At 41.1% G+C, this 24,066-nt stretch overlaps 2 protein-coding genes across 2 annotated transcripts in view; one reads left to right on the top strand and one right to left on the bottom strand.

The window, feature by feature from the left end:
* The window catches only part of LOC311047416 (tetraspanin-18B-like), a 103,941-nt gene extending 86,905 nt beyond the window's left edge, over positions 1-17,036 (bottom strand). Inside the window, exon 1 of the mRNA XM_084060124.1 lies at positions 16,583-17,036. The gene's annotated coding sequence lies outside the window, so the exon portion shown is untranslated. The remainder of the gene's footprint in view (positions 1-16,582) is intronic.
* LOC311047414 (cerebellin-1-like) overlaps positions 1-24,066 on the top strand; it is an 878,463-nt gene that overhangs the window by 360,767 nt on the left and 493,630 nt on the right. The gene's annotated exons all lie outside the window — the stretch shown is intronic.

The following is a 24,066-nucleotide window of genomic DNA, read 5'->3' as shown; positions in this document are numbered from 1 at the left end:
AACCCATTAAGACCGGGAACGCACCTGTGTGTCATTTTTTTTTTGTTTTCTTTGGCTATTCAAAAATAGCAGATCTACAAGCTCAAGCTTTTAGATCTGCTATTTTTGAAAAATCGAGATTTTTTTTGCAATTCATTGAATATTATATACATTATTAAAACAAACATTTTTAACTCAAATCTTTGCTTCTGGGGGGGAGGTCCCTGGAACAAAATATTTTGAGATGGGGGTCCGTTGCCAAATATACATATCATTTTGGGGGTCCTTGAGATGGAAAAAGTTGGAGCACCACATTTTTACATACATTTTTAGATAATGTATTTGGCCACGGACCCCCCCAATCTCAAAATGTTTTGTTCCAGGGACCCCTTCCAGGCACTCCCCCCCCCCAGAAGCAAAGAATTCAGTTAAAACATTTTGCTTTAAAAATCATATATATTCAAAGATTTGTTTTCACGACTTTCACAACATTTCCAAAAAATAGCATAGCACTCAGTGCCGCGCTATGAGCTTGTATATCTGCTATTTTTTAATAGCCTAAAGAAATCTTAAAATGACACAGATGCGTTCCCGGTCTTACTGGATTAATAGAGAGACCATTTAGTTGTGCTCTCTCTCTCTCTCTCTCTCTCTCTCTCTCTCTCTCTCTCTCTCTCTCTCTCTCTCTCTCTCTCTCTCTCTCTCTCTCTCTCTCTCTCTCTCTCTCTCTCTCTCTCTCTCTCTCTCTCTCTCTCTCTCTCTCTCTCTCTCTCTCTCTCTCTCTCTCTCTCTCTCTCTCTCTCTCTCTCTCTCTCTCTCTCTCTCTCTCTCTCTCTCTCTCTCTCTCTCTCTCTCTGAGTGATGACATGAACCTCGCCGCACGGAGCCATAAGTAGCTGAGTACATGTACTCAAGTACTCTACTTAATAAGTACAATAGAGGGGCATATGCTGGACAACAGACAGGCTGATAGGCCCATATCTTCCTGTCACCACCAGGCTGGCCTGTGTTACTCTGAACAGATATACTATGTGTAAATATAGGCCTATAGATAAATGGTTGCTTTTATTGAGCTCTCTCTTTCTCTCTTCCCCTTCCCTTAAATTCTTTTATGGAAATAACAAAAAAAGACGGAGCTTGCAAAAAAACTAATTTCACTATTTCACATCTCCCACTGAGCATTTTTCGGGCTATTAGACATCTAAAACACGTCTAAGCGCTAGGCTAAAACCGGGTTGCAACTGGTCTAACAGTGAAAGTTTTTTTAGACGTCTAGGCTTAGCCTAGACGTTGATTAGCTGTTTGTACACTGAGAGTGTACAAATGGAACCAAATGGACCGGTTAGGGTCCATTTGGTTACAGACACACAAGGGTCAATTTGGTTCCTAACTATTAATTTGGCTGGGGACCCCCTGGAACCCCCTCAAGGACCACTGGCTGAGAACCCCTGGTCTATTTATAGACCGTCTATATTATAGCCGTTGAAATTACGTCTATAATACAGGCGTCTATATACAGACGCTTAAAAAACATCTAATCAACGTCTAGGCTAAGCCTAGACTTCTAAAAAAAATTCACCGTTAGACCAGTTATAACCCGGTTTTAGACAGAGGTCTGATAGCCGACTATGGCTCACTGGGCTGGATGTGACAATAAAGATGATTCTGACAGTTTTTCCTCCCTTCATGTGGATAGGGTTAGGGTCTACTCTAGCGGTTAAGGCGCATGCCACATATTAGCTCTAGTGCAGCCTGACGGCGAGTCGCAGGTTCGATTCCCGAGCCCGACGAGTGCTCTGCATGTCTCTCTCTCTCTCTCTCTCCGTTTCCTGTCTCTCCACAAGAGATGTGCGGATCGCGGTTTTAGCCGCGGTCGCGGCGGATAACCGCAGTTTGGGTACATCAAAATGTACTTAAAGTACCAAAAGTAAAAGTACAAACTATTTGATAATAGCAGATCTACAAGCTCACAACGCGTCGCGATGCGACGCGTTGTGAGCTTGTAGATCAGCTATTTTCAAATAGGCTATGTATAAAACAGGGCTGAAGTGGTTAAAGTACGTTTTATAATGTAATACTAAAGTTTTCAAATAATTGTAGTGAAGTAGAAGTACAATATTTGCCTCCGAGATGTAGTGGAGTAGAAGTAAAAGTATAGACAATTGGAAATTCTCCAGTAAAGTAAAAGTACGGTAAAATTGTACTTAAGTACAGTACTTGAGTAAATGCACTTTGTTACTTTACACCACTGCATATTACGCCAGTCCTCCACGACCTTCCCTGTCTCCCCCCCCCCCCCCCCGCTACCTCGTTCAACCTCCTCCAAGGTCATGTTCCCTCCCGCTGCTTCAGGTCTGGTAACACCAACCTCCAGGATAGGGATGTCCGATTTTATCGGCCTCCCGATATTATCGGCCGATATTAGCATAAAAATTGATATCGGGAAAATATCGGTATCGGTTTTTGAAAAAAAAAAATTTTTTTTTTTTTTTTTTTTTTTTTTTTTGCTTTATAAATAAGTTACAGGAGTTCTTACTGTATATGGTGTGTGTGATATGAAATTTGAGCTTACCCTAATCACAATAATCCCCGCATATATCGGTATCGGTTGATATCGGTATCGGTAATTAAGAGTTGGACAATATCGGTATATCGGTTATCGGTAAAAAAGCCAATATCGGACAACCCTACTCCAGGAGGTCCCAGGCCAAGACCAAGCTCCATACCTGGGTTAGGGCGATGGGGCTTTTTTTCAACCCTGTGGAATGCACCCCCCAATACTATCAGAGAAGCCCCAGCTCACTGCACACCCACCCACCCCCCCCCCCCCGCCCCGTTTTACTGTTCCACTGTTTCTATTGTTTAAAAGGAGTAGTTCACCCCAAAAAATTACATTGAATTCATGAAGATTTTTTTTGTTTTTGTCGCATTCCTGAGCCAATAATTTGATGACCGGGGGAAACATGCCAATGTATCCGGTAGGACAGTGCTTCTCAAACGTTTTCACGTCAAGGACCCCCAAATTGATAAACATTTGGCCGCGGACCCCCCCATCTGAAAATATGTTGTGTCAGGGACCCACAAGAAGCAAAGATTTGTGTTAAAAATGTTAAATAATGTTCAAGATTTTTTGAAAAATAGCAGATCTACAAGCTCATAGCGCGGCACTCGGTGCCGCGCTATGAGCTTGTAGATCTGCGATTTTTTTTAATAGCCCACATATAAAAAGGTTCAAGTGGTTAAAATGATTGTGATGCTATCTTAACTACTTTAGCTGGGGACCCCCTGGCTGGAACCCCCTCAGGGACCCCTGGGGGTCCCCGGACCCCACTTTGAGAACCACTGCGGTAGGAGACACAAAGTAGACTCTTTGTGTCTCCTACTGGAAATACACCCGATCATCAAATTATTGGTTCAGGAACTCGTCAAAAACCAAAATATCTCCATGAATTCAATGCTTCACGGGGTGTGTAATTGAGAACATAAATATATTTTTGGGTGCACTATTCCTTAAAACTCTATATAGTCATAGCCTTTTTTTGTGTTTTTCCTACAAAAGTAAATGTTTTAATGTTTTTTAATCCTCCCCCCATGCATTTGGTTTAGAAAAGCACTATATAAATGTGACGTATTATTATTATTATTATTATTATTATTATTATTATTATTATTATTATTATTATTATATCATTTAGTTGTGGGCTTTCTATCCGTGTGAGGAGACAGTGAGCGATGATACATGAACATATCACACTGCATGGAACCCATCCATAAGTAACTAAGTACATGTACTCAACTACTCTCTACTCGAGTACAACAGATGGACCATGTAGTTATGGGGCTCCTCTCTATGGAGCTGCTGTGATACGGAGATACGCAGTGATGAAACATCCCCCCCCCACACACACACACACACACACACACACACACACACACACACACACACACACACACACACACACACACACACACACACACACACACACACACACACACACACACACACACACACACACACACACACACACACACACACACACACACTACAGGAGGTGAAGGGGGGGTGATGCAATCACCTGGTTGTCTGTGAACGCGACCAGTGATCAAACATCCTTTACAGAGAGCGAGACAGAGACACACACACACACACACACACACACACACACACACACACACACACACACACACACACAGGTAACAAATAAAACAATCACCAGGCGAGGTCATGGTTTAGGAGCAACGCGTGTCTGTGTGTGTGTGTGTGTGTGTGTGTGTGTGTGTGTGTGTGTGTGTGTGTGTGTGTGTGTGTGTGTGTGTGTGTGTGTGTGTGTGTGTGTGTGTGTGTGTGTGTGTGTGTGTGTGTGTGTGTGTTTGTATTACTATACTTGCGAGGACCAAGTGTAGTAGAATTTTAAGAAATATACATTGTGAGGACCGTTTTCCTGGTTCTCACAAGACAAATGGTTGTTTTATAGTTTAAAAAAATCATTTTTTAGAGATAAGTTTACTATTAGAAAAACATTCAGGTCAGGATTAGACATTTAGGTATCTTAGAGGTTAGGTTTAGGGATTGGAATTAGAGTTCAACATGATTTATACTTAGTTGCGCGCCAGTGTCATGCATCGAAAAACAGCCGATCTATTCGGTTCTTAAGTCTGACGTAATTTTGTAGTCCGATGTCACGTCCGGGTCCAAAAGGCACCAGCGCCGTCCACTCTTCATTGTAAACAACATGTTGGAACCCGTAAATCTTTTTACAATAACCTCCTTTTTCAGAAATGAACCATTGAGGGTTAATAAGGGTCTTAATGCTAATATCATAGAAGTACAAAGTATTTATTTATTATTATGATTTAACATTATTATTATTAACATTAAAACACTTGGACCCGGAAGTTATTCTAGCGGGGCGCAACGTCACGTCTTAACAATCGAATAAGCTCACAACGCGTCGCAGCGCGACGCGTTGTGAGCTTGTAGATCTGCTGTTTTTTGGCTTTAGGCGTACGGTTAAAAATGGCAAAATATATATTTTAAATGGCATTCATAAAATGGCTGTCCTAAAGTGTTGATGTCCTCACAAGTATAGTAATACAAACGTGTGTGTGTGTGTGTGTGTGTGTGAGAGAGATCAAACGGATTCATGTAAAAACTAAAAAAAACTAAAAAACATTGCAAAGCACTTTGAAGAAAAGCCGCCTTAGAATATCAGTCCATTTAACCACTTGAACCCCAGCATTCATATTCATATTCTGGCGGGAACATTGGCCAAACACAAAGCTCTACAAGTAAACAGGATCTACAAGCTCACACAACGCACCCCAGCTCGGCGCGTTGTGTGCTTGTAGATCGGTTGTTTTTGTCGAAGAAGAGGTTTGGTTTTAAGACGGGGGAAGAAGCGGTCCAAGTACAGAGCCCACTCAGGTCCAGATAAATAAGTCTAACGGGTTTAAAAATGCTAATGTATTGCCGGTAGGAGACTCAAAGTAGACTCTTTGTGTCTCCTACTGGAAATACACCCGGTCATCAAATGATTGGCTCAGGAATGCGACAAAAACAAAAACATCTCCATGAATTCCATGCTTTATGGGGAGTGTAATTCAGTGGTTCTCAAACTGTCTCATGTCAAGGACCCCCAAATTGACACTTATTAGCCCCCGCGGACCCCCATTTGAAAAGATATGCCAGATATGACCCCCATAAGAGAAGATTTGTTTTATGGCTCTAGCAGTGATTCTCAACCATTTTAATATCGAGGACCCCCAGTTTGACCTGCGTTAGGCTACGGACCCCCATTTAATGGCTTTTCTATCTCTGGGACTCCAATTCATATTGTAAAATCAATGTTAATCTAACTCTGAGAGTGTACAAATGGAACCAAATGGACCCGTTAGGGTCCATTTGGTTCCATTTTTACACTCTCTGAGTTACAGACCCATAAGGGTCCATTTGGTTCCATTTGTACACTCTCAGAGTTACAGACCCATAAGGGTCCATTTGGTTAACTATCCATCATTTAGCTGGGGACCCCCTGGAACTCCCTCAAGTACCCCTGGGGGTCCCCGGACCCCACTTTGAGAACCAATGGTGTAATTGATAGAAAAATAAGTAATTTTTTTGTTGAACTATTCCTGGGAACTGGGAAAGCATCTGTGTCTTTTTATTTTTTATTATTTTAGCGTTGGATATTCAAAAATAGCAGATATAAAAGCTCATGTTTGAACATTTTAGAAAAATCTTGAAACTGTGAGAACGACACAAAGGCACAAAGGTCTTAACGGGTTCATTGTCTTTAATAATCACAGTGAACCATGGCCTGCCTCACTTCTCTCATTGCTTCTTCTCAGTGCTTTATAAGCCAGAGAGAACTTAGTTGGAATGAGTATATCTGAGGCTTGATTTAGGCTCAAACCTTTTGAAAAACGGGACATAAACAATATTATATATATATATATATATATATTATTTTTTTTTAATAATTAATGGTGTAGATCCTTTAACAAATATGGCTACAAGGAAATCTACAAGAAAGCAGATACAAACCCTTAATAATGATAATAATCATCACTGAGCAAACCTTTAACCACTGAACCAGGCTTTCATCGTGGTGAATAAAGCGGTGTTTAAATGTGACACATAAATCAAACACACTGCTGAGCAATGATCACTAGAGTGTCAAGACTATCTCACCAGGTGTTCCATCTCTCTCTCTCCCCCCCCCCCCCCCCCCCCTCTCTCTCTATCTCTCTCTCTCTTAACCCATTAAGACCAGGAACGCATCTGTGTCACGTTTGTCATGATTCCTTTGGCTATTCAAAAATAGCAGATCTACAAGCTCACAGCGCAGCACCGAGTGCCGCGCTATGAGCTTGTAGATCTGCTATTTTTTTTTATATATATTTTTTTTTTAAAGAGAACATTTGTAACTAAAACCTTTGTTTCTGGGGGATTCTACAAATGTCTTCTAAATCCTAACATTTTTTTGAAAAAATGTGTTGCTATAACAGCGGTTCTTAAACATTTTTCATGTCAAGGACCACCCAAATGATATGTACTTGGCCGTGGACCCCTATCTCAAAATATGTTGTTCCAGGGACCCCCCAGAAGCAAAGATTTGAGTTAAAAACGGTTGCTTTACATATTATACATTCAAAGATTTGCACACATTTTCACGATTTTGCAAAAATAGCAGATCTACAAGCTCATAGCGCGGCACTCGGTGCCGCGCTATGAGCTTGTAGATCTGATATTTCTTTTAATAGTCAAAAAAAATCTTACAATGACACAGATGCGTTCCCGGTCTCAATGAGTTAATTGCTATCTTCAACCTCTACAGAGGAAACCAAGCAGAATGTAGTTTCTATCATGTAATTATTGTTCTGTATGTTTATAAAGCCTCTCACACATCTGTGCTCATCCTGAACAGAACAAAGCGCTGTATCTGAGCAACAAAACATTGACTTTATGCATTATTAATTCACATTTGACATTTTGTGCTGATTTTCTGCCTTGCGACAAAAAAAAAACATTGTCAACGACTAAACCAGTGATTCTCAACCCGTGGGGCCACGGGGTCCACTGGTGGGCCGCGAGGGTATTGCAAGCGGGCCCCTCATATGATTGGCAAAAACAATTAGATTTAAATGATAATATAACATTAATAATATTAAAAACTAATGATGTAAAAAGATAAAACTGAAAAATGAGTTTTCACAGTGATACCAATAAGCCAAAGAATTCTTAAAATGACACAGACGTGTTTCCAGGCTTTAAAGGGTTAAAATAAACATGCAAAAAAACAATGCAAGCGGCCCACCCATCTGCCCACATATGGGTAGGCCGTGGCGTGAACAATGCAACAATTTCTCAACCTTTCTAAAAAAACATTGAGAAACCCCTGAACCACCAAACCAACAACAACATGAAGACACCCGGCCGTCTCTGCAGAAACTAAAACCGTTTGCAACACGAACAACAGAAAGAGACGTGAAGCTTCAGGCGGAGCTGACTCCAGTTTGCTTTTTTTACAGAAAGAGACTGAAGCTTCAGGCGGAGCTGACTGACTTCAGTTTGGTTTTTACAGTCGTTCTGTTGGCAGCTGTTCCTCTCACATCAACACCACCACATTCTATGGCCTTTTTTTCTCCCCTGTGTTTTTTTTACAAGGCAAATGCTCACTGCAACTGGTTAACAAACACCCCTCTATTCCCCCTAACGCGCACACGCACACACGCACACACACACACACACACACACACACAGTGTACTGTACTTAAGTACAGTTTTGAGGGTTTTACTTTTTTTTACTTTACTGGAGTATTTCCAATTTTCTGTACTTTTTCTCCCCTACATCTCAGAGGCAAATATTGTACTTTTACTCAGTGAGTAAAAGTACACAGAGAGACAGAGACAGACAGAGACAGATAGAGACATATAGAGACAGACTGAGAGACAGAGAGACAGACTGAGAGACTGAGAGACAGACAGACAGACTGAGAGACAGAGAGACAGAGACAGACACAGACAGAGACAGACAGAGACAGATAGAGACAGATAGAGACAGACTGAGAGACAGAGAGACAGAGACAGATGGAGACAGAGAGACAGAGAGACAGAGAGACAGAGACAGATAGAGACAGATAGAGACAGAGAGACAGAGACAGATGGAGACAGAGAGACAGAGAGACAGAGAGACAGAGACAGATAGAGACAGATAGAGACAGAGAGACAGAGAGACAGAGAGACAGAGACAGATAGAGACAGAGAGACAGAGAGACAGATAGAGACACAGACAGAGAGACAGATAGAGAGAGAGACAGAGAGACAGAGAGACAGAGAGACAGAGAGACAGATAGAGACAGACAGAGAGACAGAGAGACAGATAGAGACACAGACAGAGAGACAGAGACAGATAGAGACAGACAGAGACAGATAGAGACAGAGAGACAGAGAGACAGAGAGACAGAGAGACAGAGACAGATAGAGACAGATAGAGACAGATAGAGACAGATAGAGACAGAGAGACAGATAGAGACAGATAGAGACACAGACAGAGAGAGGAAGGAGAGACACATGCAGATGGAATGAAGGAGGAATTAACTTGTTTTTAGAACAGGATACAACAGCAGATCTCGGCCTATTAATCATCATGATAAGACTGTTATTTTTCACTGGATCCTGTCCACTATATAAGCATGATGCTAGGTCCTCTCTTAGTCATAATCACAGCAGTGTATAACCCCAGTATACCATCAGTATCAGCACCAGGACACACATGGATTGTTCAAGGCCATAATACCGATATACCATAAATATGAAAAAAAAACACAGAAGCCACATTGAGCCACAGAAGCTCAATGGAGATTAAACCCTTTAAGACCGGGAACGCATCTGTGTCTGTGTGTCATTTTAAGATTTCTAATACTATGTGCTATTCAAAAATAGCAGATCTACAAGCTCATAGCGCGGCACCGAGCGCGGTGCCACGCTATGAGCTTGTAGATCTGCTATTTTTGAAAAATCTTGAAAACTTGTGCAAATCATTGAATATATATATATTTTCTAAAGCTAACTTTTTTTAACTAACTAAAATCTTTGCTTCTGATGGGGGTCCCTGGAACAAAACATTTTGAGATGGGGGTCCACGGCCAAATACATATCATTTTGGGGGTCCTTGACATGAAATAAGCACTGATATTATAGCAACATAAGATTTAGAAGACATTTGTAGAATCCCCAGAAGCAAAGAATTGAGATACAAATGTTGGCTTTAAAAAAAATATATATATATATATATATATATATATATATATATATATATATATATATATATATATATATATTCAAATTTTGCAAAAACAAAAACAAAAAATAGCAGATCTACAAGCTCATAGCGCGGCACTCGGTGCCACGCTATGAGCTTGTAGATCTGCTATTTTTGAATATGCAAAGAAATCTTAAAATGACACATGATATGTTCCCGGTCTTAATGGGTTAATGTATAAAGAATGCCGACATGTTTCGACCCGTAAAAGTCTTCATCAGGGCGAGAACTAGACTGACAAACATACAAACCCATTTAATAGTGTCTGTTCATGTAAACTTACAAATTAACAGGCAATTGGATACTACTGACACACCCAATCCAGGTGAGCAACACACTGATTATATATCAGGTATAGGAACAACAGCATAACACTCATAGACAATCAGTCAAATGACACATTAAGATGCACGACCACAACCAATGCAGAAAAACAAGAAACAAGGCAAAACTAGAAAAAGTGCTCCTCAGAGCACAGGTCTCCGACAGGTCAGGTAGGTTATTGTGGCCTCCTGGTGGCGCTATAATAGGCCAATGTGAAAAGGGTGCCATTTCTTCTTAGGCCTTGCACGGCAATCGGACACTGACTGCATTCATGATTTGAGGCATTTTGTTCCAAAAAAATGTTTTGCTAAATTCGACCTGCTGGTGGCGCTATAACAGGCCAATGTGAAAAGGGTGGCATTTGTTCCTAAACATAGTGTGAATGTGCGTGCAAAGTTTGACTGCAATCAGACGCTGCGTTCATGATTTGCGGCATTTTGTTCAAAACAAGCCACTACTGCAAACTTTAGATGTGAATCTTAATCAGGATGGAATATGAAACATCAAACAGAGCTGTCTTGATCTTATGACTATAGAGATCATGTGTACCAATTCGCGTGAAATTTGGATAAAATATAATGTGTATTGTGCCGACTTATGTGTTTTACAAAAGTTTGGGCCAGAGGTTCTGAATTGGCATCCAGGGAGTGTGTGTGTGCAGTTTCGCTGGGATCAAGCCAACGGCTGTAGACAGACAGAAGGACACACACACACACACACACACACACACACACACACACACACACACACACACACACACACACACACACACACACACACACACACACACACACACACACACACACACACACACACACACACACACACACACACACACACACACACACACACACACAGGATGCAAAACATACTCTCTCCCCATGCCTTTCGGCCTGGTGGAGACAATAAAGAAATATAGAAAAAGTGCTCCTCAGAGCACAGGTCTCCGCCAGGTCAGGTAGGTTATTGTGGGCCAGCAATGTTCGGAATTCAGTTATCATAGAGGTGAGTGGAATATGTATATGCTGAGGGATTCATGTTGAGTTTTGATCACATGACTATATTCATAATGTGTACTGATTTGCGTGGCGTTTGGAAAAAATCTGCAGGAGCTGCATTCATGATTTGAGGCATCTTGTTTTAAACGAGCCACTCCTGCAAACTTAAGATGGTAATCTTAGCCAATCGGATAGATTCGTCTTGATCACATGACTATGGAGATAATTGTGTAGCAATTTGCGCGATATTTGGGCAAAATCCGTAGGAATAATATAAAAAGATTGTTTCGCAAAAATCGGCCTCCTGGTGGTGCTATAAAAAGGCATGTGTTAAAAATGCATGGCAGGTTTCTTCTTTGGCCTAGTGGGAATGTGCGTGCAAAGTTTCACGGCAATCGCACACTGCATTCATGATTTGATGCAGTGTGTTCAAAACGGACCACTCTTGCAAACTTTGGAAGCCAATCTTAGCCAATCAGGATGGAATATAAAAAAATCGGACACATCTGCCTTAATCACATAACTATAGAGATACTGTGTACCAATTTACGTGAGGTTTGGACAAAATCTGTAGGAGTAATAGGCAAGAATGTGTTTTGCAAAAATCGCCGGCCTGCTGGTGGCGCTATAACAGGCAACTGGTTCTGCTCTGGCCTCCAGGGAGTGTGAGTGCACAGTTTCAAGCCGATCGGTCCAACAGTGCCAGAGATTAGCTGTTAACAGACGGACGGACGAACACACACACACACACACACAGGGGCGAAAACAGTCTCAGCCACACCTTTGGCCTGGCGGAGAAAAAAAGCCAAATATGATATTTTGGACAACAGAAATGCTGATATAGGCCCATATCAGCCCAGTCACCAGGCTGGCCTGTCAACTGGAACTATTTCGTTTTTTACTCTAAACTAGATATGCTATGTTTACATAATATATGTAAATAAATACATTGTTATTTTTATTCATCTCTCTCTCTCTCCCCCCCCCCTTTCTTTTTTATGGGAATAACAAAAACGATGTAGCTTGCACAAAAACAAATTTCACTCTCCGTTTCACACCTGTAAACCCGTGACGTGACGATAAACATGATTCTGACAGACTGTTCTTACTGCCTTCATGTGGATGTGTTCCTCTGAGCACACTGTACCCTCCCTGTGGACCTGACATGTGGATGTGTTCCTGTGAAGTTTCCGCTCTGTGTTGTGTTTCTGTAAGCAGCACGTGGTACTGTATAGTAAGACATTAAAGCTAAAGGGATATGTTTAACCTCTATGTACATGCTGTATCTGCTTCTCTTATGCTACGTGTATATACAGTATGTATATATGTTGAATTATCTTTCTATGTTGACTTTGACATGCTCATAAAGAAAATTCATCCCTTTCTACAAAAGTGCAACAATGATGGAGCTTGTACGCAAACATGAATTTCCCTCACTTCTTTATGCCTGTAAACCAGCGATGTGACAATAAAAGTTGATTCGGATTGTGACGTACAAATTGAGCTCAGTAACAAGCGATACCGATTCCGATATATCGGTCGATACCGAGTACCGATCCCATACCAGTGTGTAGTTTAAACAAATCTAGGCCAGAGGTTCACAAAGTGGGGTCCAGGGACCATCTGGGTTCCTTGAGGGGGTTCCAAATGGTCCCTTACAGGTCTGTAACTCTGAGAGTGTACAACTGGAACCAAATGGACCCTTACGGGTCTGTAACTCTGAGAGTGTACAACTGGAACCAAATGGTCCCTTACGGGTACTCTGAGGGTGTGCACATGGAACCAAATGGACCCTTACGGGTCTGTAACTCTGAGAGTGTACAAATGGAACCAAATGGACCCTTACGGGTCTGTAACTCTGAGAGTGTACAAATGGAACCAAATGGACCCATAAGGGTCCATTTGGTTCCATCTGTACACTCTCAGAGTTATGGGGGTCCTTGAAATTAAAAGGTTTGAGAACCACTCGTCGAGGAATAAATAAATTCCATTAGTAATTGTTAATGTGTAGCTAGCTACAAGTTAGTCAAATTATAATGCAAATAGTACATTAAGAGCATAAAACAGTCGTGCAACATCAACTGAAGCAATCAAAATATGACTGTAAATGAAATATCAATGAAAAAGGTGTCACAAACTAAGTGACAAAAAGCTTACACACACATCCTGCCCTAATGGGCTGGATGCTGGATCAAAAAAATTCAACATGAAATAACAATATAATCCTCACACCAGAACTGAAATATCACCATGTGATAAATGAGATGGTATCGGAATGGCATTGAGGAAGACGTTATATATGGCTGCTTACATCTAACCTTTATATGTTACCATCACTTTATAATACTTCTACGATACATTATGATATGTGACAGCTTGTAAGAGCCTAAATGTCTCCACTAGGCCTAATAATAGCTATTGTTTTGGTGCAGCCTATCTTGTTATGGTTCAGTTTGTCCTTGAAGCAGCTACAGCATAACTATGATCTCTGCCCTGAGCTCTGGGCAGAACTACCGTACCACCGACATGAGTGTTAATGTACTTCTGACCATGATATCATGTACAAAAAGCATAATCATCACCACCTAGAACAGTGGTTCTCAAACTTTTGCATGTCAAGGACCCCCCAAATTGACACTTATTAGCCCGCAGACCCCCATTGGAAAAGATAAGCCAGGGACCCCCATAAGAGAAGATTTTTACAGCTCTAGCAGTGATTCTCAATCATTGTAATTTAAGGCCCCCCCCAAGAATCTAACGGGTCCATTTGGTTCCATTCGTACACTCTCAGAGTTACAGACCCATAAGGGTCCATTTGGTTCCTATAAATCATTTAGCTGGGGACCCCCTGGTATCCCCTCAAGTACCCCTGGGGGTCCCCGGACCCCACTTTGAGAACCAATGACCTAGAATGTTGTCTCGACTCCTATGTGCCTCATCGATTGCTGATTGATCCAGAATTCCACGGCAGCATACTCGCAGATTTTCCCGACACTGGTATACCAGTGTCAGGACAACTATATTACTAACATATTTTTATAGTGGAAGTCAAAATGAACACACTACAGCTCTGAACATTGCGGTATAGTAGTCACTCCGTCCATTCTTTTTACACAGTCTATGGTTTAAACTCAGCAGAATATGACGCACTGTCTGTCACAAATAAAATAAAAAACGGAAAGGGTGGAAGAGGCGTCACGTCCGCGTTATCCTCTGATCATTGTCACAGCTTCCGTTTGCTCCAGACTGTGTGACGGGAGGGAGCATTTGAACATCGTGGAAGGAGCAACCGTCTGGCTCACCAGACTTCATCCAACATCACATAGCGCTGTGTTTGTGCATTCTGAGCACAGAAATAAACAATCAATCAATAAAAATGTATTATGTTTTTTTTTGTCTATCTATGTCGAGCCAGAATGTTTGAACCAAAACACACTAAGAGCTAAACATTCATAACTAGCTGCAGCCCATGTAGGAACCGCTTCATATTCATCAGTGGTGTAAAGTAACCAAGTACATTTACTCAAGTACTGTACTTAAGTATGACGTTGAGGTATTTTTTTACTTTACTGGAGTATTTCCAATTTTCAGTGCTTTTACTTCTCCTCCACTACATCTCAGAGGCAAATATTGTACCTTTACTCCACCAGAATGATTTGAAAACTTTAGTTACTAGTTACTTTGCAGATATACATTATTATATCATAAAACATGCATTAAACACTTAAAGCCCTATTTTATACCTATAGGCTATTTGAAAATAGCAGATCTACAAGCTCACAACGCGTCGTGTTGTGAGCTTGTAGATCTGCTATTTTCAAACATCTTAGTACATTTACTTTTGGGACTTTAAGTACACTTTGATACTTTTGTACTTTTACTCAAGTAAATCCACCACTGCCTATTCATAATGTTGTATGCGTCCTCAACGTTAGGTCATCTAAGAACGTCTCAAACCAAAGCAATGCTGTAACAGACGACAGACAGTGATCAGCCTACTAAAAACTAAGTAGTACTTAGTAAGTAGAGCTATACCTACATGAAGATAAGAGTGTCAATAAGAGAGTCAATAAACGCTAAGACAACAGACAGTGTGTGTCACACTGTAAGTGTCAGTGACAGCACAGACACAGACAGAAGGTTTTAAGAATGATCCAGAGACCAGAGAGACCATTAAATGAACCCAATGCCCTATACAGACACACACACACACACACACACACACACACACACACACACACACACACACACACACACACACACACACACACACAGTTAGACAGACAGCAGCACCCACACACCACACCACACAGACAGGTCAACCCCCTGTCTCTAGTGTCATAAGAGACAGACAGATCATCAAGGGTTATGACAGTCAGGACAGGATCCCCTGGGGGGGGCGTGGGAAGGATGCCAGCTTTTACACACACACACACACACACACACACACACACACACACACACACACACACACACACACACACACACACACACACACACACACACAGTCTGCTAGTTAGATCATCACAAGCTGTTTGTCAAAGTCAATGCATTTCATCATCGCAAGAGCTCTAGCCCTTGAATCAAGACTAGACTTTGTATTTGATCGATTTTTTGACATTTTTTGCATATCTATCATATATATATATATATATATATATATATATATATATATATATATATATATATATATATATATATATATACGACAGTATAAGAGTCAGACTGGATTAAAATACATCTACGATCGTCTTGATTCCCAAAAGCTTAGATCTCCACATACATACATACATACATACATACATACATACATACATACATACATACATACATACATACATACATACATGGAAGCCTGGCTGGCTGGGAGGGAGGAGAGATCAGATCTTTAAACCCATTGTTGTGTAAATGGAGGGCTCGGCTTTTTCCAGCTGGGAAAAAAAAAAGCCACCATCGACACAAACCCGTGGAAAAGAGAGACAGAGAGAGACAGAGAGGAAAAAGCTGCAGATTGTGTTCTTTTTTTAACTGCTGAAGCCGGGAGCAACTTAAACGCTGCGATCCCATCGCAGCGTTTCGGACAGTGGCTTCTTCTTTTACAAGTATACGTAGATCGAACGTGAAAACATGGAACTTGGAACAGTTTTGGTTGTGACGGCTCTATCTTTAAAGGTAGATTAGTATACTTGTAAAAGAAAGGCAAAGAAGCGACTGTGAACGCTGCGATAGCAGCGTTTACAGTCGCTTCTTTGCCTTTCTTTTACAAGTATCCTGTAGCGTCCCCCAACCCGCTACAATGTAACCAACACGTATAGATCGAACGTGAAACATTGTTTCGGAACAGTTTTTTTGTTGCGATTGTGACGGCGCTCTGTCTTTAAAGGTAGATAATATCCGTCACAATCCAAACAAACTGTTCTCTCTCTCTCTCTCTCAAACTGTTCTTGTTCTTCTTACCTCAAAGCGGCTCCTGATCAGGCTCTTCTGTCGTTTTCCAGTGTCTTGTTTTAAAGACAAATCCTCCAGGAATACTGCTGCTGCTGTACTAGTCTGTGTTGCTGTTTATCAACAACTCTATCAGTGATGATAATACAACAACTCGATCGAACACACCTCACTCACAGCTGATATAAATCCAACGGATCCACTGTGGTGGATCAGGAGATCTTGGAGGTTCTTCTGTAATGATTATCGACGGTTAACACACAACAGTTTGTTTGTTGAGCTGCTGGTGATGATCTCTAATGTCACGTAAAGTTTAAAGTAGGGTTAATCCAACAGTAAGTCTTCTTCCGTTCAGATATATAAGCTCCTTTAGTTCTTCTCTTTCTATTCTATCGAAAGGGACTTGACTTGGAACCTAAAACACTTTCTACTTTCAACTCAGCTGTTATACTCTCTCTCTCTCCATTCAATCCGATGCTCGCTCGCTCTCTCTCGATTCAGTTCAGTCCGATTCTCTCTCTCTCTCTCTCTCTCTCTCTCTCTCTCTCTCTCTCTCTCTCTCTCTCTCTCTCTCTCTCTCTCTCTCTCTCTCTCTCTCTCTCTCTCTCGATTCAATCCAATACTCTCTCTCTCTCTCAATTCAATCAAATTCTCTCTCTCTCTCTCGATTCAATCCTATACTCTCTCTCTCTCTCTCAATTCAATCCAATGCTCTCGCGCTCTCTCTCTCTCTCTCTCTCTCTCTCTCTCTCTCTCTCTCTCTCTCTCTCTCTCTCTCTCTCTCTCTCTCTCTCTCTCTCTCTCTCTCTCTCTCTCTCTCTCTCTCTCTCTCTCTCTCTCTCTGCTCTGTTGAGCGCTGTGCTGTGCACGCAGTGTGCGTGTACGTGCTCTCCACGAGCACACAAACACGGTCAGCTCAGGGGGCGGAGCATTCGAATTTAAAGCCCAATTTTATGCTCCTACGCGGGACGCTGAGCATCACATTATTATTATCACTGCTTGAGTAAAATTACACATGTATGCTATAGCAAAAGTAAAAATACTCATTATGCAGATCACTTTCAAATGATGCAGCTGGTAAATGTGTTTTAATGACTTTAGAACAATACTAAGAAGTTAGTAAATGTACATAATTAGTTACTTATAGTTTTACACCACTGAGGGGTCGAGAATGTCAGGAGTTGTTTGTTCCTTGTTAATTATTCATGATGACCCCCCTTTGTTTTGTTAAGAGGGGAAGGGTCTTATGATCTTATTGAAATGTTTTCTTTCCCCTGTGACACACACACACACACACACACACACTGACTATATTATGTTGCTGCAACAATTCTTTTCTTTTCTTTAGTTTCTATAAAATAGATTTATAGGACTGGAGCTTGTAGATGGGTTATTTGTTGACATTTTTGAACATTTTATAATCGATTGAATTAATTAGTTCAATTAACTGGTGCATACCTAATTTACAATAATAGATGCTGGTTACCAGCATCTATTATTGTTAATAAAGTATTCAATTAACCAGCAGCTGGTTAATTGAATACTTTATTAACAATATTGTTAACAGTATGTGTAGTACAGTGAAACGTGTTTTGGCTCTGTGGGCCCTCGCCTTTTATCAGTAATTAATTCTTGCCTCAGTTCAGGTTCTGTCCCAGCTGCTTTCAAACATGCTGTTGTGAAGCCCCTGCTGAAAAATAATAACTTGGATTGATTGATTGATTGAGTGATGACTTACTTAAATGGTCAGAAATGTAAACAGCACGAATGTTATCACAAGAAAGGAGGAAATTACCTACCTGGGTTCCAAGATGGCAGAAAGAGTCACCAAAAAGGTCAATCAAAGAACACGTTTTCTGTACAGGATCAACTTTCTAGTCAGTAAGAATACCCTGAAGATTCTCGCAGGGGCCCTCATCCATTGTCATTTTGACTTTGCATGCTTCTCATGGTATCACAACACCACTAAGGCCTTAAAAACAAGGCTCCAGACATCCCAAAACAAACTGGTAAGGCTACTTCTTGGCCTCAATCATACAACCCATCTAACCCCTGCTCACTTTGCTAGGGTTGGATGGCTCAGGGTTGAGGACAGAATATGACAACTTGCTGGGCCTAGTCTACAAGATTCGACACAACATTGGGATCCCCCTGTATTTGTCAAAATACTTCCAAAACGTTAATGAAGTCCACGATCATAACACCAGAGGCAGCTCCACTGATCATGTTCAACCCAGATTTGGCACAAAAAAAGGGAATGAACTCTTTCTCATGCTATTCAACAAAAATGTGGAATGCCCTACACCAAGGAGTAAAGGAGTGTAAAACCCTCCTCACTTTCAAAACTGCCCTAAAGAATCACCTTCAGGAGGCTGCAATTCCAAACTGGCCCCTGTCAAAGACATTTAGCCATTCTGTCCGGTGGCTAAATGTCTTGTGTGCGGGTCATTTTATTTTATTCTCTATGATCCCTGCCTACGCACCCGTCTCTGAGACGATCAGGTGTGCATGACACTTTGTTTCCTGTGAATTTGAATCCTGAAAAGTAACAATTCTGGACATTTTCCACCCGACAGACGATTTGATGTTGCACTGGGAGAAGTTTCCTATGAAATATTGTATTTGGTGTTACACTGGGAGAAGTTTCCTATGAAATATTGTATTTGGTGTTACACTGGGAGAAGTTTCCTATGAAATATTGTATTTGGTGTTACACTGGGAGAAGTTTCCTGTGTAATATTGTATTTGGTGTTGCACTGGGAGAAGTTTCCTGTGTAATATTGTATTTGGTGTTGCACTGGGAGAAGTTTCCTGTGTAATATTGTATTTGGTGTTACACTGGGAGAAGTTTCCTGTGTAATATTGTATTTGGTGTTGCACTAGGAGTAGTTATTATAATATATGTTTGTATCAACCTACTGTACTGCTTTCATTTATATACAAAAAAAAAGAAAGAACGTTGAAACATGAGATGCAAGGTTTCTGCCCGACAGCAACAACATGTCTTAGACCAATCATCAGTCACGTTGGCATTGCTTGTTGCATAGTTGAACCGTAAAGTTGGACATAGGCTTAATGATGCTCTGCGGTAACCATGGAAGCCTACTGTAATGCTGCTGTTGGAAGATGTTGTGGAAACCATGGAAACAATGATGCTCTGTCAGGAGATGCTGTGGAAACCATGGATACCAAATCCAAAAAGAGAAGACAAAACAGTGATTATATTTAACACACAACAGTAAACACGCACGCACGCACACACGCACGCACGCACGCACGCACACACACACACACACACACACACACACACACACAATGGACACTAACACACACACACACACACACACACACACACACACACACACACACACACAATGGACACTAACATGCACCCTTGTAGCCTCATTCTGTCAGGAAGCATCAGCACCCATGTCACAGTGTAGGACAGACAGACAGACAGACAGTAGGGCTGTCGCGATCAGAATATTTAAGCTGATGATTAATTGCGATTAACGATTTCATAGTGTTTTTGGCATTGAAGACTGGAATATATAAATAAAGATGACATCTCTCGGCCCGGACTGCTGGCGTAGTGGTCCAGGCACCTATAGGCTCCAAAGTAAGCCTGACAGCGCGCCGCGGGTTCGAGTCCCGTTCCCGACGATCTTTGCTGCATGTCTCTCCCCATCTCTCTCTCCCTGTTTCCTGTCTGTCTCTACTGTAAAACTATAAAAAAAAGGCCAAAAAGCCCCCAAAAATATATATTAAAAAAAAAAGTGACATTTCTGTTTGGCTTTTAGGATTAGTATTGCATAGGTCAGATAAGACAAATAACTGAAAGAAATTACTGACATATTTAATGATGTTATACTTTCAAAACAATGTAAAAAAGAGTACATCTACTATTTTGGGCTATTCTTTTACAGACCAAACAAGACCTGAGCAGCAGCCTGCTTTCAACCACACCTGACACCTGAGTCAAACTGTGAGCTTGTAGATCTGGTTTTGAAAATCCAGCGCATCGGAGCAGGAGAGGAAACAATAGATTCTCCTGTATGGTGCGGTACGAGGCATCAAAAAATTGCTCCTGTGGGAGGAGCTAAAATAGATTTGTTTTGGCAGATCTTGGTTCTCTAGAGTCAAAACTATGAGAAATTGATGGGGTTCAAAATGTTCAGACCCCCACCCCCATTTTAAGACTGGGAACGCATCTGTGTCATTTTAGATTTCTTTCGCTATTCAAAAATAGCAGATCTACGATCTCATATATGAGCTTGTAGATCTGCTATTTAAAAAAAACGTGAATATTTGTGCAAATATGTGAATATATTGAATATATATATATTTTAAAGCGAACATTTTCAACTCCGATTTGTGCTTCTCGGGGGGGGGGTCCCTGGAACAACATATTTTGAGAAGGGGGTCCGCGGCCAAATACATATTTTGGGTGGTACTTGACATGGAAAGGTTGGAGCACCACTGATATAGCAACATATGTTTTATCAAAAAACTGTCAGAATTTATATGACATTTGTAGAATATATATTCAAATTCACGATTTAAAAAAGCAGATCTAGCAGATCTACAAGCTCATAGCGCGGCACTCTGTGCCGCGCTATGAGCTTGTAGATCTGCTATTTTTGAATAGCTAAAGAAATCTAAAAGTGACACACAGATGCGTTTCGGATTGAGTGGGTTAATGTCACTGTGTCATCGCCATGGAAACACCCGATAAACAAGCTGCACTGTTATGGGATGTACACACAGTATGATACTACGTACCGTAGCCATAGCAACCAGCCCTACGAGAGGAGAAACGTGAACAAATCCATCACAAGAGACGAGAAAACACACGCTGAATATGAACTAAACACACTATATACCATGATGTACTGTACTGTAGCCTACTGTACTGGGGGTCCTTGGGGAGGGGTTCCAGGGGGTCCCCAGCATAATGAATCACAATCATTGTAGCCGCTTTGACCATATTTTATACTTTTGGCTATTCGAAAATAGCAGATATATATACCTAAGCTACGGCTTCAGCCTACACCTTTTCGGTCCATGAATTTTTTAATTTTCTTCCTTGGAAATGTCAAATGACAAACTCTGTACATGGCTTAATGACCGAAATAAACTATTCATTCATTCATAAAAGAAGAAAACCTTCAAAAGAAGGGACCGCACACTCCTCAGGACTGATTTTGCTTCCACTTCCTCAGGTGCAATTATATACAGCACCTGAGGAAGTGGAAGTGAAATGCGTTGTGCAACAAATAAATCAGTCCTGAGGAGTGTGCGGTCCCTTCTTTTAGCTTTATACATATCTCTTGCGCTGACCTGCACCTCCAGTCGGGGCCCAACAAGATGTGCACGAGTCTTATTTAGTTAGAAATTACAACTGTACTGTACTGTACTGTACTGTACTGTACTGTACTGTACTGTACTTGGTACAACTCAGTGTTTTGGCATCTTGCAATGACACCAGGCCAAGCATGGATGAACCCCCCCTCGGCCCCCCATAAACCCCCACCACCCATAACCCCCATATCCCCCCCCGTGAGGAGGGAACCAACCGGCTGAATGCTGAATGGAGGAAATGTAGGCCATCCTGTCTGTCTGTCTGTCTGTCTGTCTGTCTGTCTGTCTGTCTGTCCTTCATAAATCATATATTCAGTTTAATGGAATGATCCATTTTATCACGCGGGGGTCATCGTGGCTCGTCTGTGTAATCTCATTTGGGAGTTTTCATTTTGCGACGGAGAGGATGAATTATGTATTCTTCAATATGTTGTACGTTCACCAATGTGCTGCGTGTGCACTATGAGTACACTATACTGTACATATACTGTATAGACTGTGTGTGTGTGTTATGGTGTGTATTGAGTTAAGACGTAGCTATTCAATCTGAAACTTCTTTTTATTTTTTACCACTTATACCTTCTAGACTTGTTACACTGGACCTGAGTTGACTCTGTACTTGGACTGCTTTTTTTTCATTTACACCAAATCTCTTTGCAAAAAAACAACAATCCAGCTTCTCATTAAAAAAAGTCAGACAGACAAATCAGAATAATGTGACTTGATTTGTCTATACTTGTGAGGACATCGACATTTTAGGAGGCCATTGAAAATTGCCGAAAATAGCTGAACAATATCTACAAGATCGAGCTTGTAGATCGGCTATTATTTGGTGTGTGTGACATCGCCGCACAACAAAGTATTTAATAAGGAAAACTATAACGCCTAACACCTAAACTTAACCTCTAAAGGTCTGATCCTAACACTAACCCTAACACCTAAACCTGACCTCTAAATGTCTAATCCTAACACTAACCCTAACACCTAAACTTAACCTCTAAATGTCTAATCCTAACACTAACCAAGGACGTTTTGGTATGGTAATATATACACACACGCACACGCACGCGCACGCGTGCACACACAGAGACACACACACACACACACACACACACACACACACACACACACACACACACACACACACACACACACACACACACACACACACACACACACACACACACACACACACACACACACACACACACACACACACACACACACACACACACACACACACTTTTGTTCTTAATGAAAAATAGATTTGAATCCTGTGTGATCTGAGACGTATGAGCTCCCTGAGGAGAAAGGTTCAATCTGCTCTGATTCCGGCACATCAGTGACACGCTGACAGTCTGATCAAACATTAATGACATTCTGCACGTACCAACAGCCGTGTTGAATCACTTTCACGTCAAAGAGTGTGTTCACGGACCCCCCTCAAGTGAAAATATATTGTGCCAGGGACCCCCCCCCCATACAAGATTTTTCCATTTGTTGTTAAAATGTTTATCTTTGAAGTTTTTTTTTTTTTTTGATTGGCAGATCTACAAGCTCACAACGCCTCACAAGGTGTTGTGAGCTTGTAGATCGACTATTGTGAGCTTGTAGATCGGCAAATTTCTGAATAGCCGATGTACAGGGGTTAGTTCACCCCCAAAATTACTTTTTTCCCCATGGATTAGTCACCCCATGGAGACTTGAATTCATGGATATTTTTTAGTTTTTGTCGCATTCCTAAGACAATAATTTGATGATTGGCAGCGGTTCTGGTAGGAGACACAAAGAGTCTCCTTTGTGTCTCCTACCGCAACGGCTGCCTATGTATACCGGTCCGCTGGTCGTCAAATTATTGTCTTAGGCATGAGACAAAAACAAAAAAAAATATCCATGAATTCAAGTCTCCATGGGGTGACGAAGATTTGTTTTGGGTGAACTCATCCTTTAATGGGTTAAAGGACAACTTTGTTTTTTTTAAACCAAGGTTTATGTTTTAGCTTGTAATTAAAGTAAATAAAAGATGTGTTACATTTTTTTCATTTAATGCTTTCTATAGTTCTAGCAATTTTTTTTTTTACAGTGGGCGGGGGAATTCGGGCAGGTTTTTTATTGTGTAAAAAAGACATATTTAG

Source organism: Gymnoscopelus microlampas, assembly GCF_963454915.1.
Source record: "Gymnoscopelus microlampas genome assembly, chromosome: 6".
Classification (NCBI taxonomy): Eukaryota; Metazoa; Chordata; class Actinopteri; order Myctophiformes; family Myctophidae; genus Gymnoscopelus; species Gymnoscopelus microlampas.
The sequence above is the reverse complement of the archived record's forward strand: the minus strand, read 5'-3'. Positions and strand labels throughout refer to the sequence as shown.